General features: G+C 43.3%; 1 protein-coding gene across 16 annotated transcripts in view; it reads right to left on the bottom strand.

Moving 5' to 3' along the window:
• Positions 1-26,041, bottom strand: part of LOC102449934 (transmembrane protein 263-like) — a 408,340-nt gene that overhangs the window by 213,036 nt on the left and 169,263 nt on the right. Inside the window, exon 3 of one of the 16 annotated variants that reach the window (XR_012903539.1) lies at positions 8,866-8,917. The exons of the other annotated variants lie outside the window; for them this stretch is intronic. The gene's annotated coding sequence lies outside the window, so the exon portion shown is untranslated. The remainder of the gene's footprint in view (positions 1-8,865; positions 8,918-26,041) is intronic. 16 annotated transcript variants of the gene reach the window in all.

The raw sequence follows: 26,041 nt of genomic DNA, 5'->3' as shown, positions 1-26,041 counted from the left end.
GATAGACCTTCCAGGCTTTAAGGCAATGGTGGGCAACCTGCAGCCTAAAGGCCACATGCAGCCCTTTGGGGTTCTGTGTGTAGCCAATGAAACACATGAAGGGTTGCCAGATTGTGCTGGTTTTTGTTTGTGTAGTTTTTTTCCCTACTGCTATCACAAAAGTGACATTGGCTTAAAGCAAGGGCACATAAAGCAAAGTGTGAGCTGATTACACACAATCCTATGGCAGCCATATGCTTCCTTTGCATGCCATCAAAGTGGTGCTACAGTTCAATCAGCACATCCTGCAAGTTCCAGGTATGCCAGTGCAGTTAGTGAAACTACCCTATCCTGGAAGACCATCTTGGACAATCTTGCAGCCTGCTGAGATGAAGGAGGGCCACTCAAGCGGCCCACTCATAAGCCTAGGTTGCCCCCCCACTGCTTTAAGGGGATGGAGTAGGGGAGAATGAACAAAATCTCACAAAACTGGTGAGAGACCCCTGTGGTTGAGCGAGTTCACTGTCAGCACTAGTTAATTTTATATATCGATTCTGTTCAAAAGCAGACCTATTATGAATAAGATGAAATTCTGATTCTTCGTCTGGCTTTCCCCTGCTTCTTCACCAGATCTGAGCTTCCAGAATGCAGTAAAATTGGTCCTGATGAACAGAACTGCACCCAGAGGAAGTAGCATTTGGGCAAGTATCTGAGCAGAATTGCTAGCTTCTGACTATCTAATTCCCACCTCAAGGTGACAAGTTCAAGAAGATGAGGTTGCTTATTACTGCTGAATACACAAGAATCTTTGTAATGCTGTGTAATCTCATGTAACTTTGGTCTAACTTACAGGAAAGCCTTTTTGAAGACCTCCTCCTCCAACATGCAATGTGTTGAGGTGCTAAAGAGAAGCAGTTTTAAGTGCCACTCTATGTTTAATATGAGAAAAACAAGCAATGAACATTACTCCTCTAGATGCATCACTGGAGTTCAAAGGCTTCTCACTATCCATCGTATTTTACTTATTTTTAATTAGATAGTTTTAGAAGTGCCTTTTAACACTTATCCTTCTATATCAGAGGTATTCAACCCTATCCGTTAGACTTCCCTTCAACTTACTAAAGAATTGCAAATACAGAGATACAATCAAGTGGTGCTGAAATGGTCAGCTTTAGTGGGCATGACTCCAGGAAAGTGTCACTCATAGCATACTTGCTGATTTTAAGTTCACGCATTGTCAGTGTGATCTTCCCACAGCTCTATGTACACTGCAAGGAGAGCTTGTAGTGTACATTGGTGCGCCAATTAGCAGATGGAAGCAGACCATCCCCCTGGAATATACAAATAGGAATTGGATACCCACGACGACTTACATTGGAATGCTTCTATAGCATCTGAGAATTATGCTAAATAGCAACTACACAAGGGATTATGTTTATTTCCCAGTCACTTCCCATAGCGGTTGTCAGTCCAACTGAGCATCCCTAGCTAGTTTCCTATGAACCACTCACTAGAGCTGGCTAGGCCATCAGCCTTTGGGAGAGACTGATGGTTCCCTCCCCTCACCTCCTTACACCATCATAGAGAGTACTACTACCTAACAGGATGAATGTCCGTTTCTCCACTGGAACTGTTCCATAACAGTTTCTCCTACCTCCCATTGAGGGCATGGAAAAAGGCTCATTTTAGTATATCACTTTGTTCTCCAGTAGACAGGGGGGTAGAAATTTGTGCTTCCCACAAGAGCTGTTGATATGGGCTCCTAACGGCCTAACCAGGAAGAAGGTCTACATAAGAAAATTAGCTATGTTTAAATATAGTTAGGGGTGAAGAAAATCCACATTCTTGAGCAGTATAGTTAAGCCGACTTAAGTCCCCTTGTAGATAGCACTATGGTTGATTGAAAAATACTTCCATTAACCTAGCTGCCACCTCTTGCAGAGGTGCATTACCTATGCTGTCAGGAGAATGCCTCTAGTCAGTATAGGTAGTGAGTGCAGCATTGCAGCTGTGCTGTTGCAGCACTGTAAGTGCCTGAAGCCTGAAGAATTTAAAAACAGCACTTAGGGGTATTCAAACAACTACTGATGGAAAAGAAGCTGGAATTCCTTCTTAAAGAGCTTGCAATTGGCTAAAATTTCCCTTCTGCAAACAACCAATGCTATTCTTGGCTCAGGAAAAAAAATGGTTTGCTGATAAATGGCAGTGAATTAGTAATTAGCAAGCACTTTTCATCTTCAGGATACTATGCTTTCATGTACTATCATTTACTCAGTGATTTCTGAGCCCCACTGAGAGATGCAGCAATGTTCTTCACAGTTGGGATAGTGGAGATAGACTAGTTGACTTGCTCAAAGCCAGAGGGAGTCGGCCTCAAAAATGGGATTAAAATATTAATTGCTGCATCCCACTCCGGTACTTAGACCCGGGCTGTCTCTCTAGAATCACTTCTTGTGCTGAGCATTCTGGCTCTCTAGCATCCCCATGCCTCACAGCCCTAGGATAGTGTTTCTTAAACTTTTTAAGACTGAGGAACACCAAACAATTTTTATTTATGAGGAGCACCAAGGATTTTTGGTTGAGCAAAAAAAAAAAAAAAAAAGTCAGAGGGAAGAGTCGGGGGGAGGAGTTATTGAGGAAAAAGGTCACCTGCCCCTTTAAGGGTGGCCATTTTGAATACTGTTATTCTCTGTGGCACACCTCCGACTGCCTCGCGGCACACCAGTATGCTGCGGAACACAGTTTAAGAAACACTGCCCTAGGCCCAGGGAACAAGGGACTGAGCTTGGTTTTCCTTTCCAATCACCTGCATGGCTTAGCTACCAGGGGAAATTTGTTGGGTTTTTTTGTTTAAGCAGTCTCTAGTAGCACATGTATAGATTTAATCAGTGTATGAAAAAGATAACCCTGGGACCCAGACAGCTGGCAATCATTTAACTTGGTTAGTCCCCTTAGCTACTAAAATGCTCCCTTGGTTCACTTGCTGGCTCAATTTGCATCTGTTCTACCACCACAATAAACACAATTGGGTGACTTCAGAGAAAAAGGTGCAAAACAGATGCAGCAAAGGGGAAGAAAGGCAGCTCCTACTAACAGAAAGGCCATGGAGGAACTGACATTAGGAGACAGACTGAAAATTAAATATATGCAGTTTGGAGAGAAAAGGAGACTAAGAAATGACAGGCTAACAGTCTACATATACCTCCAGGGTGTCCAGGGAAAGGAGGGTAAAGTACATTGTTCAAGGTGTCAAGGAGAGAGGTAACAATATGAAATTGTTCAAGGGAGAATTTTGACAAGCCATCAGGAAAATTTTTCTGCAGTTTGTAAGAATGTAGAATGATCTCTAGGGCAGCAATAGAAGCATCATTCCTGGAATATTCAAAAATAAGTTAGATAAAGCACTTGTAAGTATTCAGTAGAGGCAATCTTGCATACTAGAGGAGCCGAGGGAACTAGATGGCTGGCAGGGTCTTTGTCACCTCCAATATCTGGGTTTATATTAGTTTGAAAAACTGAAAAATCAGACTGGAGTTTAAGTACATATACATGTGGAATGCTTTAAAGCATTAGACGTAAAAGCATACTAAGGGAACAGGTTATATTCTTTTCTTCAATGCATTTTTAATGCCCTTGAAATATGCTGAATTACTGGCACTAGAAACTGAAGTCTTCTGCTTATCCACATAAACATGAGCAATCTCTGTGCAAAACCTCCCCCACATTCTGCCTGTCCCTTTTGACAATGTACCTCTGGGCTGAACTAAAAGAGGTATGTCTCAAGGCAAGAGATCAATTCTCTCTCACTCAGTCTTTGGTCTCTGGCGTCTCTACAAACAAGGGGAATAATTAATGTTGGATGATTCTGTCAGTAGGCAGCTTGAAGAGAAGATTTTCTAGAGGTACAGATGCTAGTTTAGGACATAGAAGACCTAGGTTCAAGACCTTGATCCATTAAAGGTTTTGTGTGTGCCCTTATACACGTCACTTGGTCTCTCCACACCTCAGTTGCCCATCTGTAAACAGGAACAATAACACTTCTCACAGTGATGTTGTGAAGATGGCATTAAAACCTGTATTCACTTATTACAATAATGAGGTACACATAAATGCCTGTGGTCGACCTGAGTGAGCTGTTTGTACTGAATTCTTACGTTTTCCACATGGCTATGAGCCCTAAGTAATCCTTTAAATGGAGTCAGCTAATCTAAATTTTAGCCTCGGGTTACAGGCTAACCTGTTTAATTATTTAATTTCCTCTCCCCTGGGAGACTCATATGAGGGGGAAAGAAGTCCAGAAAAGTGGGCTGTATTTTAAAGAAGCCTTATTGAGGGTGCAGGAACAAACCATCCGAATGTGCGGAACGAACAGCAAATATGGCAGACGACCAGCTAAACAGAGACATTTTCAGTGAGTGTAAACACAAAAGGGAAACTTAAAAGAAGGGGAAACCAGGGGCCATTTCATGGTAGGGAGTGAAAGTATGGGGGAGGGAGGCAGACTGAGGATAACAGCTTCAGCTGTGTTATGGAACATGCTCAGTACCAGCCAAGCAGCAAATTGGGGGGAACCGACGCTTTTTGCACTCTCTCCCTTCCACGTCACCTCTTTCCAGAAGCTACTAAAGCACATGAAAACTAATATTTTTATAGATAACTTAGCAATGACCTGACTGCAGCACTGTATCCAATTCCTATATAAAAGAAAGAAGATTGAAGAAATATTAGATCCAGTCAGATCACTAGTTAGTATTAAAATTCTAATGTATTCAGTAATTCCTCATTTAACACTATACATGTGTTTCAGAAAATGATCGTGTTAAGTGAAAACGTGTAACGTGGGGTCAATTTTCCCATTGAAAATAATGGAAAAGGTGGAGATTGCATTTCAAGTGGTTGGGGGAGAAAAGGGACTGAGTTACAGCAGGGAGGGGAGGTGTTTGGGGAAGGAAAGGGGAGGACAGGGGAAGGGGCTTGCAGCTGGGTCAGACCAACGGTCCATTTAGCCCGGAATCTTGTCTTAAAACAGTGGCCAATGCCAGATGCTTCAGAAGTCAAACAGTAGAGGCAATCGTCAAATGATCCATCCCCTGTAGCCCTTTCCCAGTTTCCGGCAAAGAGAAGCTAGGGACACCATCCCTGCCCTTTCTGGCTAGTAGCCATTGATGGACCTATCCTCCTTGAACTTATTTTGTTCTCTGTGACATCCTGCTATAGTTTGGGCCTTTCCACATCCCCTGGCAAAGAACGCCACAAGCTGACCATGAAGAAATAATTTCCTTTGTTTTAAATCTGCTGCCTATAGGTTTCATTGGTTGAACTTCTTGTGTTATGTTAGTGAAGGAATAAATAACATTTCCTTATTCTATTTTTCCACACCACTGATGATTTTCTAGACCTCTAACATACTTCTCTACCCCTTTAGTCATTTCCTTTCCAAGCTGGGAAAAGTCCCAGTTTTTTTAATCTCACCTCATATGGAAGCTGTCTCTTATCCCTAATCGTTGCTGTTGCTTTTTCTGAACCTTTTCCAAATCCAATGTATCTTTTTTTCTCATGGGGTGATCAGATATATGCAGTGTCCAAGATGTGGGCATTCAATTACTTTATAACTAAGCAATATGATATTTTGTCTTACTACCTATTACTTTCCTAATGATTCCCAATATTCTGTTAGCTTTTTATTTTGCCACTGCACATCGAACAGATGTTTTCAGAGAACTATTCACAATGAGTCCAAGATCTTTTTCTTGAGTGGTAACAGCTATTTTAGACCCCATCATTTTTCTATCTACAGTAGGAATAATATTTTTCCTTGTGTATTGCTTTGCATGTATCAACACTGAATTCTGTCTGCCTTTGTGTTGCCCAGTCACAATCACTCAGTTTTGTGAGATCCCTTTGTAACTCTACGCAGTCAGTTTTGGACTTGCCAATTTTGAGTAATTTTGTATCATCTGCACATTTTGCCACCTCACTGTTTACCCGTTTAGCAAGATCATTTATGAGTAAATTGAACTGCAGGGGTTCAAATGCAGGTTTTCTCCTATATTTTTAATGGAGTACCTGGCAATGTTTTCATGATCATCTAACGATCCTTCAATTAGAGATGTAGACTATTGTTTAAAAAGTTAACTGGTTTAACACTATGTTTAACTGGTTAACTGTGGCTGCCCCCCCTCCCTGCACTCGCAGCATGACACAGCAAGCCTGGCTAGGCTGGAGCAGCGCCGACTTATGGCATGGTTGGCCAGGCTGGGCTGGAGCAGCCTTCCCCTGCCCCCAACCTCGTAGCATAATGCAGGTGGGGGGCTGCTCCAGCCCAGCTGGGCTTGCTGTGCCACGCACTGCTCAGGCCAAGCTGGGCCAAGCTTGCTGGTAGGGACTGCTTGGGCTGGAGCAGCCCCTTGCCTACTGGTTAACCCCTTTATGTCCCTACCTTCAATTACTTGAATGACAATCCTTTTATTATCTTAAATCACCTTGCCTCCCTCCTTTTATAAACAAACTCCCTGCCCCAAAGACAAATCTGGAAGCAGCCAAACTCTTGCAATTAAATTTAAAAAACAACAAATGGTCTGGTAGCACTTTATAGACTAGCAAAACATGTAGATGGTATCATGAACTTTCATGGGCATAGTTCACTTCTTCAGATGACCAGAGTTTTGGGTTTTAAACTTTGGTCATCTGAAGAAGTGGGCTGTGTCCACAAAAGTTCATGATACCATCTACATGTTTTGTTAGTCTAAAAAGTGCTACCAGACTATTTGTTGTTTTTTAAGTTTATCCTGTAAAGACTAACTTGGCTACCCCCTGAAGCTCTTGCAATTAAGACATGCCTCTGGAATTAGGGTGTGTGCTTTAAGCAGATGTCAAGTATGAAATCCAGGGGTCTCAAACTTTACAGGGGCTGCAGCTCTCAACCCCCCACCCCATCCTTTCTAAATGGCACCTTTGGTGGAAACTTGAACAGATAACTGGGGGAGGAATATAAAACTATGGCTCAAGCATTCAGGGGTGTAATCAGGAAGGCCAGACCACAACTGTAATTGCAGCTTGCAAGGGACACGAAGGATAACAAGAAGGGTTTCTACAGGTTTGTTAGGAACAAGAAGGTGGTCAGGGAAAGTGTGCAACCCTTACTAAATGGGGAAAGCAACCTAGTGAGAAATTATGTGGAAAAAGCTTCCGTACTCCATTTTGTTTTTAACCTTGATGTTCACAGACAAGTTTAACTCCCAGACTGGGCAGCACACTATGGGGAGGAGGGATGCCTCCCTCAGTAGTGAAAGAATGGGTTACGGACTTTTTTTTAGAAAAGATAGACATGCACAAGTCCATAGGATCGAATGCAATGCATCCAAGGATGCTGAGAGTTGGCTGATGTAGTTGCAGAGCCATTGGCTATTATCTTTGAAAACTCTTGGCCCAGATGATTGGAAAAAAAGCAAATGTAGTGCACATCTTTAACAAGGGGAAGGAGGATGAGGATGTGGGGAACTACAGACTAGCCATCCTCACCTCAGTCTCTGGAAAAATCATTGAGCAGGTCCTCAATAAATCAATTTTGAAATAACTGGAGAAGAGAAAGGTGATCAGGAACAAGTAAATATGGATTCGTGACAAACCTGATTGCCTTCTATAATGAGATAACTGGCTCTATGGATATGGAGATAGTGGTGGATGTGCTACATCTTGACTTTAGCAAAGCTTTTGAATCCATCTCCCATAGTATTTTTGCCAGCAAGCTAAAGTAGTATGGCCTGAATTAATGGACTATAAAGGTGGATAGAAAGCTGGTTAGATCATTGACTCAAGGGGCAGCAATCAATGTCTAGTTGCTTGATGTGTCCAGAGCTTACTGTCTAGTTGACAGCTGGTATCAACTGGAGTGCCCCAGGAGTTGGTTCTAGGATCAGTTTTATTTAACAGCTTCACTAATTATCTGAATGATGGATCTGAATGCACCTTTGGCATGTTTGTAGATAACTCTAAGCTGTGGGAAGAGGTAGATATGTTGAAGTTCGGGCTCTAAGCTGTGGGGAGAGGTAGATGTGTCGAAGGATTAGGATAGGGTCCAGAGAGACTTAGACAAATTAGAAGATTGGGCCAAAAGAAATCTCAGGTTCATCAATGACAAGTGCAGAGTCCTACACTTAATACGGAAGAATCCCATGCACTGCTGCAAGCTGGGGACTAACAGGCTAGGCAGCAGTTGTGCAGAAAAGGGCCTAGGGATTACAGTAGATGAGAAGCTGGATGTGAGTCAACAGTGTTCTCTTGCTGCCAAAAAGGCTAATGGCTTATTGGGCTGCATTAGTAGGAGCACTGCCAGCAGATCAAGGGAAGTGATTATTCCCCTCGATTTGGCACTGGTGAGGACTAGTCTAGAGTATTGCTTCCAGTTTTGGGCCCCCACTACAGAAAACATGTGGACAAATTGGAGAGAGTGCAATAGAGGGCAATGAACATGATTAGGGGGCTGGGACACATGATTTATGAGGAGAGGCTGAGGGACCTAGCCTTAAGTTGTTTTCAGAAGAGAAGAGGAGGGTGGGGTGGAATTTAATAGCAGCCTTCAAGTAACAGAAATGGGGTTTCGAGAGGATGGAGCCAAGCTGCTGTCAGTGGTGGCAGATGACAGAACAAGGAACAATAGTCTCAAGTTACAGTGGGGAAGGTCTAGGTTGGATATTAGGAATAACTATTTCTTTAGGAGGATGATGAAGCACTGGAATGGGTTACCTAGGGAGAGGGTGAAATCTCTACTAGGGATGTTAAATTTAGGTTAACTGGCTAATCGAATAGTCTACTAGCAGCAAAACAGTTTGAACGTTCACATTCAGTAGAACCTCAGAGTCACAAACTGACCTGTCAAGCACATACCTCATTTGGAACTGGTAGCATGCAGTCAGGCAGCAACTGAGGCACTCCTCCCCTTGAAAGAAAATACTGTGTTAAATGTAAACTACTTACCAAATAAAGGGAAAGCAGCATTTTTCTTCCATATCGTAAAGTTTCAAAGCTTATTGACTCAATGTTTAGTTGTAAGAGCTTTTCAAAGGACAGCCATAATATTTGGTAAGAGTTACAAACATTTTATGTTTAAGAGGTACAAGCATTCCATCAACTACACAAAGAAACATTTCAGAGTTACAAACAACTTCCATTCAAGAGGTGTTTGTAACTCTGAAGTTCTACTGCAATCCAAAGTCTGGCCACCACTTTGAAAATTTTCATCCAACTCTATCCAATAACTTTTCTGTTAAGAAGGACTAACTCCAGGTCTACACTTACAGTAGAGTGCAGCGCATATATGTCCTCATGGCATGGGTATGAACAGTTGCGTAGATGGTGAGGCAATGTTTGGTGAGCAGAGTAAAGACAAATCAGAGCCTTAAGGTATAGACCTAACATGGCACTCTGCACTCCTAAGCAGTGCCTCTGTCATCTACATTGCTATTTTTCGAAGTGTAGCATCAGGCTGCCTCTCCATTCCCACAGCCTTTCCCCACTTCTTCCCCCCAACACTGACTTTTACGGCAGTGTATTGCTACACCCACCCTATGAGCCACCAGCAGTTTAAATGCTACCTAAGTAACGATGAAATACTGATGTGTCTTCTTTCTTTTACAGAAGATTGACATTCTATGAGAAACTCAGAACAGCTCCAACACACTGGCAAGAAGCTGAGTAAAAGAAGTGCCCCAGTTAGCTAGAATCTAGGGTATCCTTTAAGCAGACAGAAGTATGCTTCATAGATGACACACTGTCTCTTCCCACACCACTGACACTGCTGGCTGAAACCAGTTTTCAATTGGCAAAACTGTAATGTCTGTAGAAATAAGAGAAAGGTTTTTAATCCATTTAGTAAAGTTATATTCTATCTGCCCTGGTGACACAACTGTGCCAAATAGAACCACTTTATAAATGGCATTTTCAGCAGTGTAGATAAGGCTTGCAACAAAGTGGCTTGCCCCTAAGGTCTGAGAGGCCTGCAGCCAGCCAACCCTGATTAATAAGAAGTCACTTCTGAGAGGAATCAGATGTTTTCCATTAGAAGAGCAGCAGGAAGCTACAGAAAGAGGGAAGCTTAGGAACTGTACCAGAGGCTGGGGAAAAGTTCCTGCAGGAAAGACTCTGAAAGCAGGGGAGCTGCTCCAGCTAGCCAGGATGACAGGGAGTAGCGTGCTAAGACAGGAGGGAAATGACCTTCACACCAGGGGAGTTTGGAAGTCAGAGATTAAAAGCTAAGTTACAGCCAGGAAAGTCTGGGAGAGGTGACTGAATTGGGACCCCACTCTGTGAAGGAGTGCTAGAAACTCCCTATGTGCAAGGGAAAGGAAAAAGGGGGAGAGAGAGAAAGAAGCAGACACACAGAACTGCAGCTGGGGACTGGAAGGTCAGACTGTGTGACTGAAGAAACTGAACCCAGGGGGGAAATGTTTAAACTACCTTTGGTCTGAAAGTGTGTAATTCTTACAGGGTCCTGAAGAAAGGGAAAACGGAGGCAGGGTGTTGCAGAGTGTTGTCTTGCCATGAGGGAGTGCTCAAGAATCAGCGTACCCCCTTACAGGGCTATTCCTGTTTTCCTGTTCAATCTTATTTTTTTGGTTGAGTCATCCAAGAATGACCACTTCTCATCTCTACCAAAAACCCAGCAAGAACTATAAACACTAGCAGAAAGAGTTACTTGGCTTGTCTCTCAACATGAGAGAACTGCAGAGCTATAATTTAAATCTCTTGGAAAGAGACAGTACAGACTGGCTTCTTTTGGGACTTAGTCGTCAGTCAGATGAACTACATCACAAGCTCTCTCTCGCCACCAAAACATTCCTAGATCCCAGAAAACTTCACAATCAGGCTATGTCTACACTGCCCCCTCTTGCTCAAAAAAATGTGCAAATGAGGCAAAGCGTGGAATATCGCTGCACCTCATTTGCATAATTAATAAGGCTCCATTTTTGTGTAAGAGGCGTTTGCACAAAAAAGGAGCTGTCTACACCGCTCCTTTTTGTGCAAAAACCCTTCTTGCGCAAGAGCCGTTCTTCCTGAAAAAAGGGGAAGAACGACTCCAGCGCAAGAGGGGGGTTTAGCGCAAAAACAGAGCCTAATTAATTATGCAAATGAGGTGCAGCAATATGCCACGCTTTGCCTCATTTGCATTTTTCTGTGCAAGAGGAGGCAGTGTAAACATAGCCTCAGGATTCCATGTTTTTGTCTGTAAAACATGTTGTCTCATTCTGAAATGAACGTGTCTTCATTATAACTCATTCAAAAACATGAAGATAACGAGACTGTGTACTAGAAAAGGAGAAGAAAAGATGGAAACAAACTCACCAAGGACAAAAGTTAATTAAAGCATCTAAGGAAAAGTAATGGCAGCAAAGTCACAGGCATTATGCTACCTAAGGAGTTAAGTGAAGTAAGGTAGGATTTTTACAAGTGCCTTATTAAATTAGAAAGTCATTCCATAAAAAAAGGAGGTCTATAATGTCAAGATTTAAAAATCTCTAACCACATTTCAATCGTTTCAAACTTGTTGTTTCAAGACTTTCTAAACAAAAATCCTTTATGGGTGACAACTAAACAAAAGCATTTCAAACTTCTGTTAGGATAGCTGCTACTTATCCTGCTTAATCAAAGATCTAAAAGCACTAACCAGACCATCCAGCATTCTAGAAATGAATGGTCTGCAACTTTTCAAATTAACCGACTAGACTGCAAAGGGCTGGAATATACATGGGGACACCTTATAAATTAAGTGCCCCATTTTTCTATTATATTGGTCAATATAAAGAAAAAAAAAGAAAATCTTGCAAATGGTAAGCCATATCATTTCTTCCATAAGTCTTGCCATTGGAGAAGTTATATTAAGAAATCTCTACAAGGATTTCTTCTTACTGACCCAATCGGGGCATTTGTTGCTGCTTCACAGAAGTCACATGAAGGCTGGGGTCAGAAGACTCAGTGGGGACCAGGGCGACCCACACAGAAGCTTCATATCCCTGATGTGGCTCTGGTACGGTAGCCACACTCTCAGACTTCCTGCAGCAGTGGCTCTCTGGCGTGTGAAGGATGACGAAGCACTGTATTAACTTTTTGGGCCATGTTCTGCAATTCCAGAGAGATGCACAATATCTTGCCAACAATACCTCTTCCTTCCCAACCCTACATCGATCTCCGGTGAAAAGTTCTCTGCTGAATTTGGGATGGCAATCATGTGAAGACACATGTGCTGAAGGAAGGGAGACCTGCACATGGAAGATTTCTCTACATGTAAAATTCAAGAAGGGCATGATCTGGACAAGTGGATTTACAGGTTTTACATCATTTGAACATATAAAATCAAAATAGTCTGGACAAATCAAAAATGTCCTTAAAGCCAAGATGCTTGCTTAAAAAAATATCCCACATGGATCAATTTTAGCCTGCCCAAATAGAGTCCCTTTAGTCGGTCTAATTTTCGTTAATAAAATATCTAAGTACCATACTCCATAGCCAGTGAAGTCACTCTGCAGTTTAAGAGATAATGTAAAATATACACAACATCTGCATGGATTCATATTGACAGAGACAACAGAAATGTAACATAGAAATTACTTCAAGCAAGTTTACAGCATTAAATGTATAAAGGATTATGTCAAATGTTTAAATCAGAAACACGTTGAGGTGCTATGATACGGTGTATCAATATATGTTCTGGGAATGTTTTAAAAATGTTATATATCTATGTGAATATTGAACATAGGAAAATACAACAGAGATTGTTCTAGGATCCATCCTAGGATTGATGGTGTTTAATATATTTATAAAATGATCTAGGACAAAGGATTAACAGCAATGAAGCTAAATTTGTGGCCTGTTTAGGTGAGTCAAGTCTGGAGAATATTGTAAGGAATTTTGAAAGGATTTTAGAAACCTGGGTATTTAGAAAATACAATGGCAGAAGATGCTTAGTGCGAGCATGTACAAGGAAGAGTACACTGATAGGCACAAATCTGCTCTCACACATTTCTGGGGTCTAAAATGAATTGGAAACTCAAGAAAGAGATATGGGCATATTTGGAGAGGACCTTATGAAATCTTCTGGACAAACTAAGCAATGTTCAAAAATGCAAATAAGATGTTAGTGCAGCCTAAGAAAGGGAGATAAAATACTGAACATACAACAATGATAAGTAATTCTACAAAATGATGATGCACCCTAACCTTGAATTCTATGTTCCATTATGGTTATCCTATTTCAAAAAAGGATATGGCAGAAGCAGAAGAGTTCTTGAGAAAGTGAATATTTTCTGGAAGCCTTTAAAGACAAACATATGAGAAGACATGATGTAGGTACACAGAATAATAAATGACCTACAATATATTAAATAAAAGCTCGTATTTACCCCTTTTAAACCAGCCAATACTTTGTTAACTTATATAATAACTACAGGTTGAACCTCTCTAATCCGATACTCTCTGGTCCTGCAACATCTGTGGTCTGGCATGATTTTAGTTAGCTGGATGTCCACTTATCATGGACGTGCCAAGTTTCCTGGAGTCCCATAAATTTGTTTAAAACCACAGCTCTTGGCTCTCTGTGCTGTTATTTAGCTCTAATTTACCCTTAAATGTCTTCTAAGAGCAGTGGAAGTGGTGCCAATGCTGTTAGACAATATTAACAGCCTGTGATTCATCAAATTTTCTGGTTCTGCACTAGTCATGTCTAGAGGGTTGTGGACTAGAGAGGTTCAACCTGTAGTAAAAGGAAAATTTTTAATATACACTATGTGTATATAGTTTGCCTCTAGGATTCAAAAGAAGAGTATACATCTATTCTTTGGTTATAGTAGCTGAAATAAAATATAAAATGTATAAATTCTCATATTCAGACTCTGAAACATAATCCAACCAATTATTTCTAGAATTATGAAAAAGCCTCTCCAAAAGACAAATTGTTGGACAACTGTGTCCTACAGGAACTTTGCTCTTTCCTCTGAAGCAGCTGGCACTGATGCTATCAGGGACAGAATACTAAATAAGGTGGACTGAATCAGTGCAGTATTTTCCAATATCTGCACATATGGGGGGAGGGAAAGGTGAAAAATACAAAAATGGTTGCTAGCACTGCCGACGTTAATATTACCTGGCATTTCCCATTATAGGGCCCATTTTCATTTCCATATAACTTTGATAAATGAACTCTCATCTGAAATTCTCTATGCTGGATGTCTGCCTCAAGGTTGGTGTGGAGAAAGGGGAGGATTTGGAAAAATTCAGTCAAAATGGCTTAGCTATTTCTGCAAACAAGACTAGGGAAAGATCTATTGTTTTGCCAATGTTATACTAACCTCTTATTTAATTAATAAGCTCTGGCATTCTCCTGCTTACTAGGTAGCAGGTTTTAAAGAAACAAAAGGAAATATTTCTTCACATAATACATAGTCAGCCTGTGGCAATTCTGGTCAGAGAATGTTGTGAAGGCCAGGATTTTAACGGTATGCAAAAAAGAGCTATACAAATTCATGGAGGACAGATCCATCAATGACTATTAGCCAGGATGGGTAGGAATGGTGTCCTTAGTCTCTGTTTGTCAGAAGCTGGGAATGAACAACAGGGATAGATCACTTGATGATACCTGTTCTGTTCATTCTCTCTGGGGAACCTGGCATTGGCTACTGTTGGAAGACATGATAAGGGGCTAGACCAACCTTTGTTCTGACCAAATATAGCTGTTCTTATGCTTCAGAGCAAGAACTGAAGTTAGGGTGTGGGTGACCTTTTTGCCAACAATTTATCTTGTCAGCCTTTTGAAAATTTACCCACATTTGGACAAGTTATAAGCCTTTGAACTATGATAGTTTGCACATGCTCAGTTGAGACTTGCTAGAGCTTCATATCTTAAGTCTCCAGAGATTCTTTCTGTTTTGGACATGCTCCAATCTAATGTAGAGTAGGACTTTTCTAACAAGTGTATCTCTGGGCTGCTAGTGGGTCATGCCAGGCTTTGGTCCAGACATCAAAACATAGACTCTTTTTTCCTGTGCTTTCTATTACTTCTGCTGGTGCCAGGCAGAAGGAGGAAAACCACCCAGTTTGAAGCAGGAGGGCCAAGAACAGGACTGGGGAGTACAATGGGGCAAGAAACCTTGGAGGTAGGGGGTCAGGGAGACAAGCACTGGGAATAAAGAGAGACCTGATGAGGAACCAGGTTATGGAGGGAGAACTGATACTGACCAACCAAAGAGTGCAGGACAACAAGTTTAAGAGAAGCTGGGAGGAGAGCCTTAGACTGAATGAGCCCCTGGATGAAGTCCAGCAGCCAGTGGGAACATGAAGTATCTGAAAGGAGTGGTGGTAGAACACACACAGATTTGACAAGGAGCCAGGCAGGATAGAGGAACTGGGACTGATGGGCAAACAGACTGGGAATCAAGGAAGCAGAGGAAACTGAGAAGGAGAACAGGTGGTGTAGACTGGATAGTCTGGGCAAAGAGCTGGACTGGGAACTGAGAGGAAAAAGGAGACTGGATGAAGAGCTGGAGAAGAAAACTGAGATGAGAAGCATGAGGAGTGGAGATTGGGACTTGCTAGGTAAAGAGAATGGGATTTGAGTAAGAAGCCAGGGTCGGGGAAGAGACAGGACTAGGACAGATTTGAGGAGACGTAGGAGAAGAGAGCAAGTCTGTAGGGAATGGGTGGAAGTGTCTATGCCCAGTATAGCGTGCTCCCCTTCAGAGTCTAGAATGGGAACCCAGGATTCCCAAATCTCACCATTCCTCTGCTGTGAAACCCACTAAGTAAAGCGTCCCATCCCCAATAATATATTACTGCTATCAGTTACTCCAGAAACTCAAACTGCAGCAGTTAACTGTAAAAGTTCCAATACTGCTCATGACCCCAATACTGCTGATGAATGGGTTGGCACCGGGGCATGGGAAGTAAGGGTGCTGCAGCACCCCCGAGGTTTTGCACTCAAATCGCCCATGCCCAGGGGCCAGCCCTGCTGCCAATCTACCTGCCAATGGCCTCTCTGGCCCCTGTAGGGTCCAACCGGCTCTACTGGCTTTACTACTGTCCTGCAGCGCAGTTCCTGGCCTCGGATCAAGGCTCAGCTGTTGCTCCTAGCTATAGCTCCTCTGTGGTTGGCAAAGGGTTAGGACTACCAATTCTCCTGGGCCACATTGTCACGAATGGCATCTGATCAATCCAATTTGGGAGAACTGGCAACCATAAGAAGGGCATGAAACAGGTATAATGGGGGCTCAACTCGGCACCCCCACACTAAAAATTGTCCCAGTGCCCCTGGACCCTGTGGGTGTAAATGTGATGTCACATGATGGAATTTTTTTTTTCCAATTTGCTTTTTCTAAAAGACGGGAAATTACACAGAAAAATATATTAAAAGAACATTATCAAGCCTGTGAAGCCAAGCATTCAAAGTGTAAGAATTAAGGCTGTGTGTGCAACCTTTATTTGTCCTGTTTGTGAATATGGATTATCTTTAGTTTACATGATCACATACACAGGGCCCCAGCCTCATTCAGTGCACTAGGTGGAGCTGAACAAGGATAATGTCAGGAAGAGATTGACAATAGGACCCTTCTTTTGTTTATTCTAAAAGTTGGAAGTTGTGTAGTACATGCGGCAGTGGACTGTAGTAAGAGAAAAGATGATCTCATCTGGAATTGGGGGAAATGTTTTAGGCAGAGAGTAAATTAATTGAAAAATGCAGTTTCAGGAAGAATTAAATTATTTGTTAATTTCAGTCAAATTTGATGAATGGTTCTGTTTGAATAAAGAAACAAGGAAAACGTTTAGGAAGCAGAAACAGTTCAACATTTTCTGAATAGAAGTTGTTCGGCGGTAAGGTTTTTCTCCTGGGTGCCCAGAAAAACCCAGACATCCCAGCTGCTCCCAGAAATGCCCACACAAGACTTAACTCAAATATTTGCTCAAAACAGGCTTCTTTTTATTGGGTAACCTGTGTCATCCAGGCCCTTGAAACACAGTCCAACAGTGAAGTTTTAATGCAAAATAGGAAAAACAGTCTGATGTGCAGGGCAGTCCTAGCTGTTTCCTTCACTCAGATGCCATGCTTCCCATCCTCTTGTCACCTAGAGGCATGTTTCTCCACAGTCCTCTCCAATCAGGCTGCTTTGGTTTTCTGTTTTGGTAACCCATTGCCTGGAACCCTTTTTAGACCGATCTAGCTCTCTCAATCTCCTTTTAGTTGCCTCCCAGACCTTTCAGCCTTCCTCTCTCAGACGCAGGGCTTGCAGATCTCCCCTCCTTAATCTACCACAGCTGGAACTAGTAATGACTTGACTAGCTAGAGGTGTCTCTCACTAGACTCAACCTCCTCATAAACAGGCTGCTGATGATAGGGGACTTGACCCTGATCCCTCTAAAAGGGACCAACCATTGGTGAGAGCCCCAAAAATTTAGAAAACATCAATTAGAACTGACCTGCAGAAAATTGTTGTTTTGTTGAGGAGAAAACAATCACTTGACTGGGTACAAATCAAAACTTTTCAGTTTAAAAAGTTAGAAGAAAATTATCCATGATTTGTTGATTTCTAATTTCATGGAAAAGGCAATTTAATTCTACCCTGGAGAACTGAATTCCCTACTGCTGTGACAGAGTTCTTGTGTGATGATAGGCAAACCACTCAAACCAAACTTTCACAGGTGGTCACAAGTATGTATTCCTCATTTTCTGGGTGCTTGATTTAAGACTCTGATTTGCAGAAGTGCAGAATGTTCACAGCTGTGGTTGAAGTCAATGGGAACTGTGCGCTGGGAAGTCAATGGGAATTATGCACTTTATACAGCACTATTTATGTAAAGTGCTATAAAATGCTAAGCATGCTGTAAAATCAAGGCCCAGGTGTCTCAAGCAGGGCACTCAAAATTAGTGGATCCCTGTGATCTTAATCTCTCTGTGCCTCCTCCATTCCCCATCTGTAAAATGGGAATAGCAGCCTCTTTTCCCACTAGAGCTGTGAAAATCAATGGTTTGTGAAGCACTCAGATACTCTAGTGATAAGTGCCATAGAAAAGCTCATGAGGAAATGAGTAATTTGGTCTTCAGAGCAGCGTTAGAACAGCATGCAGTAAAGGTGGTGTGGGAGCACATCCATCCTATGCACTGGGGGAAGCAGAACTCCTGTGCTGGGGTACCGTGTGCAGAGCAGCTGGCTGTGAGCAGCCCTGCAACCCCTGAGAGGGTCAGAGCAGGGGGTCTCCACATGCTGTCATTGCCTGTGGACACCACTCCTGCATCTCCCATTGATCAATAATGGAGAGCTGTGGGCTAGTACATGTGATCATGTACTAGATGGTATCATGCACGTCAGAGGCCAGATTAAAATTGCACAGGCAACTTTAATCCTGACATTTAATAGCTTTTGGGTGCTAGACATTGCAACCTTAATAACTGTATTTTAGTGTAGTTTTGCATTTGTAAATACCAGAAGTATAGTGGGCTCAGGGAATACAGGCAGTCCCCGACTTACGCGGATCCGACTTATGTCGGATCCGCACTTACAAACAGGGCTTTCTCGCCCCGGAGCTCGCAGGCAGCAGTCCCGCCACCTCGACCTCCGGGGCGAGAAAAGCTGCTCCCGGTGCCCCTGGTCTGCTGGGGACCGTCTCCAGCAGACCAGGGACACCGGGAGCAAAGCCGCAGCGGTGGCGGGGTCCCACGCCTCTGAGGCTTTGCCAGAGCAAAGCCTCAGAGGCGCGGCACCCCGCTGCCGCTGCGGCTTTGCTCCCCGTGTCCCTGGTCTGCTGGGGGGGGGGGGGCAGCTAGTGTGCCTCCCCCCCCAGCAGACCAGGCTTTTGTTGTGGACCCTGGGGCAGAGCAGCTTGGGCGCTGCCGGTTGGTCCCACAGCGCTGCTCTGGGCACTACTGGACCAACCCGGCAGCACCCCAGCTGCTCTGCCCCAGGCGTCCTGATTCAGCCGCTGCTGGTCAGTTTCAGCAGCGGCTGAATCAGGACGCCTGGGGCAGAGCAGATGGGGTGCTGCCGGGTTGGTCCAGTAGTGCCGCTCCTCGGCGCTACTGGAGCAACCCAGCAGCACCCCAGCTGCTCTGCCCCAGGCGTCCCCAAGTCAGCCGCTGTTGAAACTGACCAGCACTGACTACAGGAAGCCCGAGGCAGAGTTGCTCTGCCCCGGGCTTCCTGGAATCAGCCGCTGATCAGTTTCAGCAGCAGCTGACTTGGGGATGCTTGGGGTTCTTAAGTTGAATCTGTATGTAAGTCAGAACTGGCGGTCAGTTTCAGCAGCAGCTGAATCTGGATGCCAGTTCCGACTTACATACAGATTCAACTTAAGAACAAACCTACAGTCCCTATCTTGTACGTAAGCCGGGGCCTGCCTGTACACATCTTGGAGTGCTAGAAGCATCAACTGATATACCTGAACAACTGAATTGTATTTGAAAAGGCAGGAAGCACTGTAGGAAAACAAAAATTAAAGGAAGGGAGAATATGGTACTGCACTTAACAACAATCCTTTCAGTTACTTTATACACTCAGCCACAGTGATCATCTAGTCCAATGGTTCTCAACCTGTTTATCGAAGGCCACAGATTGAGAACTAGTGTGACTTCCTCAAAAATCCCTTTAGTTCCCTATGCCCCAAACTCCTCCTCTCCCCTCCTCCTCACTCTGTGCAGAGATGCCTTCAGAGAGCAGGGCTAGGAAGGTGTTGGGCAGCCAACAGTCAGGCTCTGAGAGGGTCCCACGGTGCAAGACTTTGCACCGTGGGACCCACCCCAAAGGGCTGGGCCAAGAGTAGAGTGCCAGGTGCAGGCCAACAGCTAAAACCCTAGGAATGGAGCCCCAAAACTCCTTGGTTTCCAACACACTTTCCCCTCCCTCCAAGCTGTGCAGAGACCCACTTCCCCCCCCTGCAGTACTCAGCAGCCCTCTAGTGAGAGGAGTGCTCCTGCTGGTTGCCAAACATTGTAGGTCAGCCCTACCAGATTAGAGTGGCAAATTTTGCATTTTTTTTAGTACACAGCTGGGCCCCAGCTATGTGCTAATTGCCCTTGGCCCACGGGTTGAAAACTGCTGATCTAGTCTGACTTCCTGCACTTGAGATTCCAGCACCTCACCCACCCAGCCATGTAATAGACTCAGTCTCCAGCTGAGTTACTTCCTTGTACTCACTCCTACTTCAATAGGGGAATATTAAAGAAAAAATATTAGACAGGTATTTAATTATCCAGAAGAGAAAATTACCATGAGCAAAAAGTAATACTTTATGAAGACCAAATAACATCAGGAAAATTCAGGCTGCTTTTTATAGAACTGGTGGATAAAGGGAATGCAACAGATGAAATATTTCTTGAAAAGCTAAGTCAAATACATTTGACACTTCTAAGGAGCCAAGTCTACAGTGCATGTTTAGCTGCAAACCCTTGGCACATCTTTCATTCACTGGTGTCCACTTAAACTCAAGACACATTCTTTCAGTGACAACAGAGAGGACCAACGTGGAAAAACACATGCAAGCGAGGGTGCTACATTCAACTGGCTGACATTCTGACTTACAAATATTTCTCCCATGAGAAGCCTATCTAATTTCCGTCCTATGAAAAGCCGCTGTCTTTCACACAGAAGCAATGCCCTCTGTGGCAACAGACAGCTGTTTCAATAGGATTTAATTTACCTGGGAAATGAAGGAGAATATGAAAAAAATCTGTATTAGAGATGGTGCCAGGATTGCAAAACATGATAGATGTAAAATAATTCAAGGTTGTGCAGTAAAAGTTTTTCTTCTGGTGAGATAGATTATTAGGAACAAAATGAGGAATGTTAACAATTGATCTGTCCAATACATGCACTCTTTATATTTTCTCTTTTCTGTGCCTCACTCTTCACTTTGTCTTTGGGGTACGCTCTTTAAAGAAGTCAGCAAACCCAAGAGAGCTCACTTATCTATCCCTATCCAGAAAAAAAGAGCACGGGTATTCTACATTGCCACTTGCCACCTTGAAAATCCACAGATAGTCCTTAAGTGTTTTATATACTATATAATTTTATATGGGTATATTCTAGTTCTCATGAATGCAATTTAATACAGTGTTGTAACTGTGGTGGTTTGAGGCTATTAGGGAGACAAGGGGAGTTAGGTAATTTTCACCAACAGAAGTTGGACTAAAATAAGAGACAAGCTTTTCAGCTACACAGAGCTCTTCTTCAAGTCACTATGTAGCTCAAAAGTTTCTCCCTTTTATGAAGTTGGTTCAATAAAATATATTGCCTTACTCAATTTACACATTAGACAGAGACAGTTACATAGTACAAACAGGTGCCCTGTAAATCATCCCATAGAGATCTCTGACATAGAGATGTTAAATACTTATTAATTAATCAAATAGTCGATGGGATTTCCATCGACTATTCGATTAGTCAATAAGGACCAATGCGCGTTCTGCCTTTGAAATGTACAAGAGCCCTTACATTTCAAAGATTGAAATGCCACGTGGAGCCTAGGACCAGCGGGGAGTCTTCCACTGACCCCAAGTTCCATACAGGTGCTTCCACTTTGAATTGTACAAGAGATCCAGCAGGGGCTCTTCTACATTTCAAAATTGGAATGCCACGTGGAGCCCGGGGCCAGCAGAGAACTCCCTGCCCATGTCCCATTCCATGGAGTTGGGGGGAAACCAGCTTTTAATCCGGCTCCTCCCAGCACTCCCTGCTCTTCCCCCCCTTGCTGCCTCTTTGTGATAGAGGCAGCAAAGGAGGGGAAAGTGACTAGTCGACTAATGTGTCGACTATCTGATAAACTTTTGCTTATCGGATAGTTGACTAGTCAAATAGTCACTTACATCCCTACTCTGACAATGCACTTCATTCGTGATCTGCAGCACCTTCTGTATTCAAGTTCTGAGTCTCTCAAGTTCTTACAGTTTCTCTCTCTCTCTTGGCCTACAGCAGCATCAGCTCTTCTAGTTCTAGCTTCCCTGTCTCCATCACTCCCTGCTTTGGTTGTCTAGTTTTGACTGAATACCTGGTGGAAAAGGGACTGTCCCCATTCTGGTGAAATGAGTGAGCAAGTGAGGGTAGAGAAGAGAGAGCAATGGAGGAAGAGGGAATGGAGCGAGCAGGATGGGGCCTCTAAGAACTGGGGCAAGAGTTTTCGGTTTTGTTCGATCAGGAAGTTGACAGAGGTAACTGATGTAGCACCTTGTATGTGATTTGTAACCTCACCCACTCTATTAGTCCTAAGCCAGTAGTAGTGAACTATATAGCAAATATATGGGCTGTGTCTACACTGGCATGATTTTGCGCAAATACTTTTAACGGAAGAGTTTTTCCGTTAAAAGTATTTGCGCAAGAGAGTGTCTATACTGGCATGTGCCTTTGCACAAAAGATTTGCTTTTGCACAAAAGCATCCATGCCAGTGTAGAGGCTCTCTTGCACAAGAAAGCTCCGATGGCCATTTTAGCCATCAGGCTTTCTTGTGCAAGAAATTGATGTTACCTATCTACAGTGGCCTCTTGTGCAAGAACACTTGCGCAAGAGGACTTATCCCTGAGCGGGAGCGTCAGAGTATTTGCGCAAGAAGCACTGATTTTATACATTACAACGTCAGTGTTCTTGCACAAATACTCATGGCCAGTGTAGACAGGCGGCTGCTTTTGCGCAAAATCTTGCCAATGTAGACACAGCCATGGTGCGTACCAAAAGCTATTAAGAGGTTGGCTAAGATCAACTCATTTTCATTGAAGTTTGGTCTAAACTAGTAACTTATGTCAGTATAACACAGGGATGAGCAATAAGTGGCCTGCCAGCCAGACAGTTCACCCGGGTTAGACTTGGTGGGCTACCAGATGCTTCATTTACTTGCACATCCACAGAAGCAGCTGCTGTCAATTCTGGTTGGCTGTGGTTTGCCATTCCAGGCCAATGGGAATCACAAGAAGTGGTGGCCCAGCTCCCGCTGTGTCCCACAGCTCCCACTGTTGAGCAATGGCAAACCGCAACCAACAGGAGCTGAGAGCAGCCGTGCCTGCATATGCGCAGGTAAATAGAGCATCTGGCAGCTTACTGGGGGCTAACCCTGGAGAATTGTGTCCAGCCCTCAAGCCACTTATTGCCCACCTGAGTATAACTACATTGTTCAGGGGATGTGAAAAATCTGTGTGCCACACAGTGATAACTCTCAGTTATAACTATAATCTAATTCCCAGGATAGACAGCACTATGTTGAGGGAAGGGCTTCTGCTGAAATAGCTACCACTTCTTAGGGAGATGGATTACTTAAGATGATGGGAGAAGCATAGCCGATGGCATAAGTAAGATCTTCACAGAAATGCTACAGTGGCGTAGCTGCACTGGCATCGCTGCATCCTTTTAAGTGTAGTTGTGAGAAATAAAAGGCAAAGGCAGACTTTGGAGTAAGTGTTTAAATGTACATTTATAGTGCTATACACAAATACATAATTTTATATAGACATTAAGGGGTGAAAGTTTTCAAGCATGCTTCAACTGGGTGTGTAACCACCACCAAGGCGGATTTGAACCTGGGACCTCAGGAGCTGACTCTAGGAGCCTCTATCTGCTGAGCTAAAAGCCAGCTGGCTCCCAACCCATGCTGTAGGTCTCTTGATCTTAACTGTTGCAGTGGTCTAGGTGCCACTTGCAGTACTCAGTAACCACACTAGGGGCTCGTCTACACTGGCCCCTTTTCCGAAAGGGGCATGCTAATTTCACAGGTCGTAATAGGGAAATCCGCGGGGGATTTAAATATCCCCCGCGGCATTTAAATAAAAATGTCCGCCGCTTTTTTCCGGCTTTTAGAAAAGCCGGAAAAGAGCGTCTACACTGGCCCCGATCCTCCGGAAAAAAGCCCTTTTCCGGAGGATCTCTTATTCAAAGTAGGAATAAGAGATCCTCCGGAAAAGGGCTTTTTTCCGGAGGATCGGGGCCAGTGTAGATGCTCTTTTCCGGCTTTTCTAAAAGCCGGAAAAAAGCGGCGGACATTTTTATTTAAATGCCGCGGGGGATATTTAAATCCCCCGCGGATTTCCCTATTACGACCTGTGAAATTAGCATGTCCCTTTCGGAAAAGGGGCCAGTGTAGACGTAGCCTAGGTGTGTGGGTTACAGATACACAGTGTAAGTTTAGTACTTGCAGTTCTATTGCTTCCTTGCAGTTACTGCAGTGGAACCTTTTAAGTGTAATCTCTTAATTTGTGCAACAGCGTTCTGTTCTAGCTGGACAGATAAACAAGATTACTGGTCACAATAAGGAAATTTTGGGTACAACAGGGACATTTTAGAAATATGTAATGTTTACTATCCATGATATTTTCTCTCTTCTCCAGTATTCATCGTCAACTCAACAAAGTTTGCGCATCAATTTAATTCACACAGATCCCCCTTTCCTCAGAAATAAGAAATTCCACAGGATGTGGGCAATGGAATCTCCTTCCACATTCTTTATTGCTACTTTCATTTCTAAACTAAATGACATTATAGTTTCAAAATTTTACTATAGTGAAATTATTCCGTCTTCTTTTATAACAGGCCCAAATCTGGGCTATGAAGCCTGATAACATTGTCTCTAACCTTGGTCAGAAACTGCCACATTTTTCCAGTTATGTGGAGTGCTTCCTCCTCTATTCTCCTCTATCCTCTTTGCTTAATGTTCCCTAAAGACAAAGGTTTTGTCCGACAAACAGATTTCAGGTTACAGTATAGCTTTATCTCTCTCGCCAATCTGAAACTCCATAGCCTGGTATTGTCCTAACTTGTGCTCAGCTTCATGTTCTGATCCACTGAAGGAAGAGAGTTTCTCAGGTCTTTTAAAGATATCATGAATGCTCCGGTGTATCAATGCATTGACCCTTTACATCGGAGTCTCATTGGAAATTTAAATCCTAGCACTGCCAGGTGCACTGCAACCTCATTTTGAGAGCAGATGTAACCAGAGCTGATAGTCCCTAAAGGATTATCCACACAGCTCACCTTTTAAAAGAGTGGGGACACTGAAATGGAGGAATGGAATAGTTTTTAATAAGAACAAAAAATAAGTTTCAAAACATAAAACCCAACGAATTCTAAATATCTGGGCCAATCATTATAGGAGAAAGACAATAGGATTCGGATTGTGGGCTGAATCACCTAGGACAACTCTTTTTCTCATCTACAGTAAAAATGTGAACATGTGCAAACCAACACACCATGTTTTAATTTTAGGCACACAAGCCAATGATTGGACTCATTTTCAAAGGGCTAGCCCACATTTCAGCTTGAGAGCTGCAAATTGTGTCTAATCAGTTCAACACCTGAGAGAGAACCTATGGAGCCTAACTACTGTTGTATTCTGCCAGCCATTTCTAAGAGTTAGATGACTGAAAAAAGTAAAACTACTCTGTGGGTGCTAGTGATTTTATATAAGCGAAAGTTGTAATTATCTGATCAATTTGATTCCTCAGTTTTATAAATGTGATTGACTAGGAGAAGGATGCAAATACTTCCGTTTCAACCCAACAGCAGAGGTACAAAAATGATAGTCCTTTCAACCGTAAACCAGTGCAACCCTTCTCAGAAATGGAGAGAAGAGAATGCCAATGTGAAGAGAAAATGTATTTTAAAGGTGAAAGAAAACCTTGCATTTGAAGTGACAGTTCCCTTTCAACCTTTGAGTCACTTGAGTTAAAAATACCTGTAAACAGTCTGTCACCCTACAATATCACCTCCATAATGGTGCACATAACAAAATTGGGGTGTGGAGTCTAGGAGGGGGCACGTACTTGGGGCAGATTCTATTTGTTGGTGGGGGAGGGGAACAGGTCGCTTTGCACAGCCAGCATTCACCTGCAGTAACACCCCCCCCCACACACACAGCTTCACCCCTTCTCCCCCCCCCCCCCAGAGCTTCCATTGGCTGCAATTCTTGGCCAAAGGGAGCTGCGAGGACAGAGCCTCCCAGTGCGTGTGGTGACATGGCTACAATCAGGGAGGGGAAAGGAATGGCAGTGAGCAGAGCTGCCCCTCCCCTACCAAGAAAGGCTGACCCAGCACACAGGGACTTAACGGGCTTCAG

Source organism: Pelodiscus sinensis, chromosome 4 (genome assembly GCF_049634645.1).
Source record: "Pelodiscus sinensis isolate JC-2024 chromosome 4, ASM4963464v1, whole genome shotgun sequence".
Taxonomy (NCBI): Eukaryota; Metazoa; Chordata; order Testudines; family Trionychidae; genus Pelodiscus; species Pelodiscus sinensis.
The sequence above is the reverse complement of the archived record's forward strand: the minus strand, read 5'-3'. Positions and strand labels throughout refer to the sequence as shown.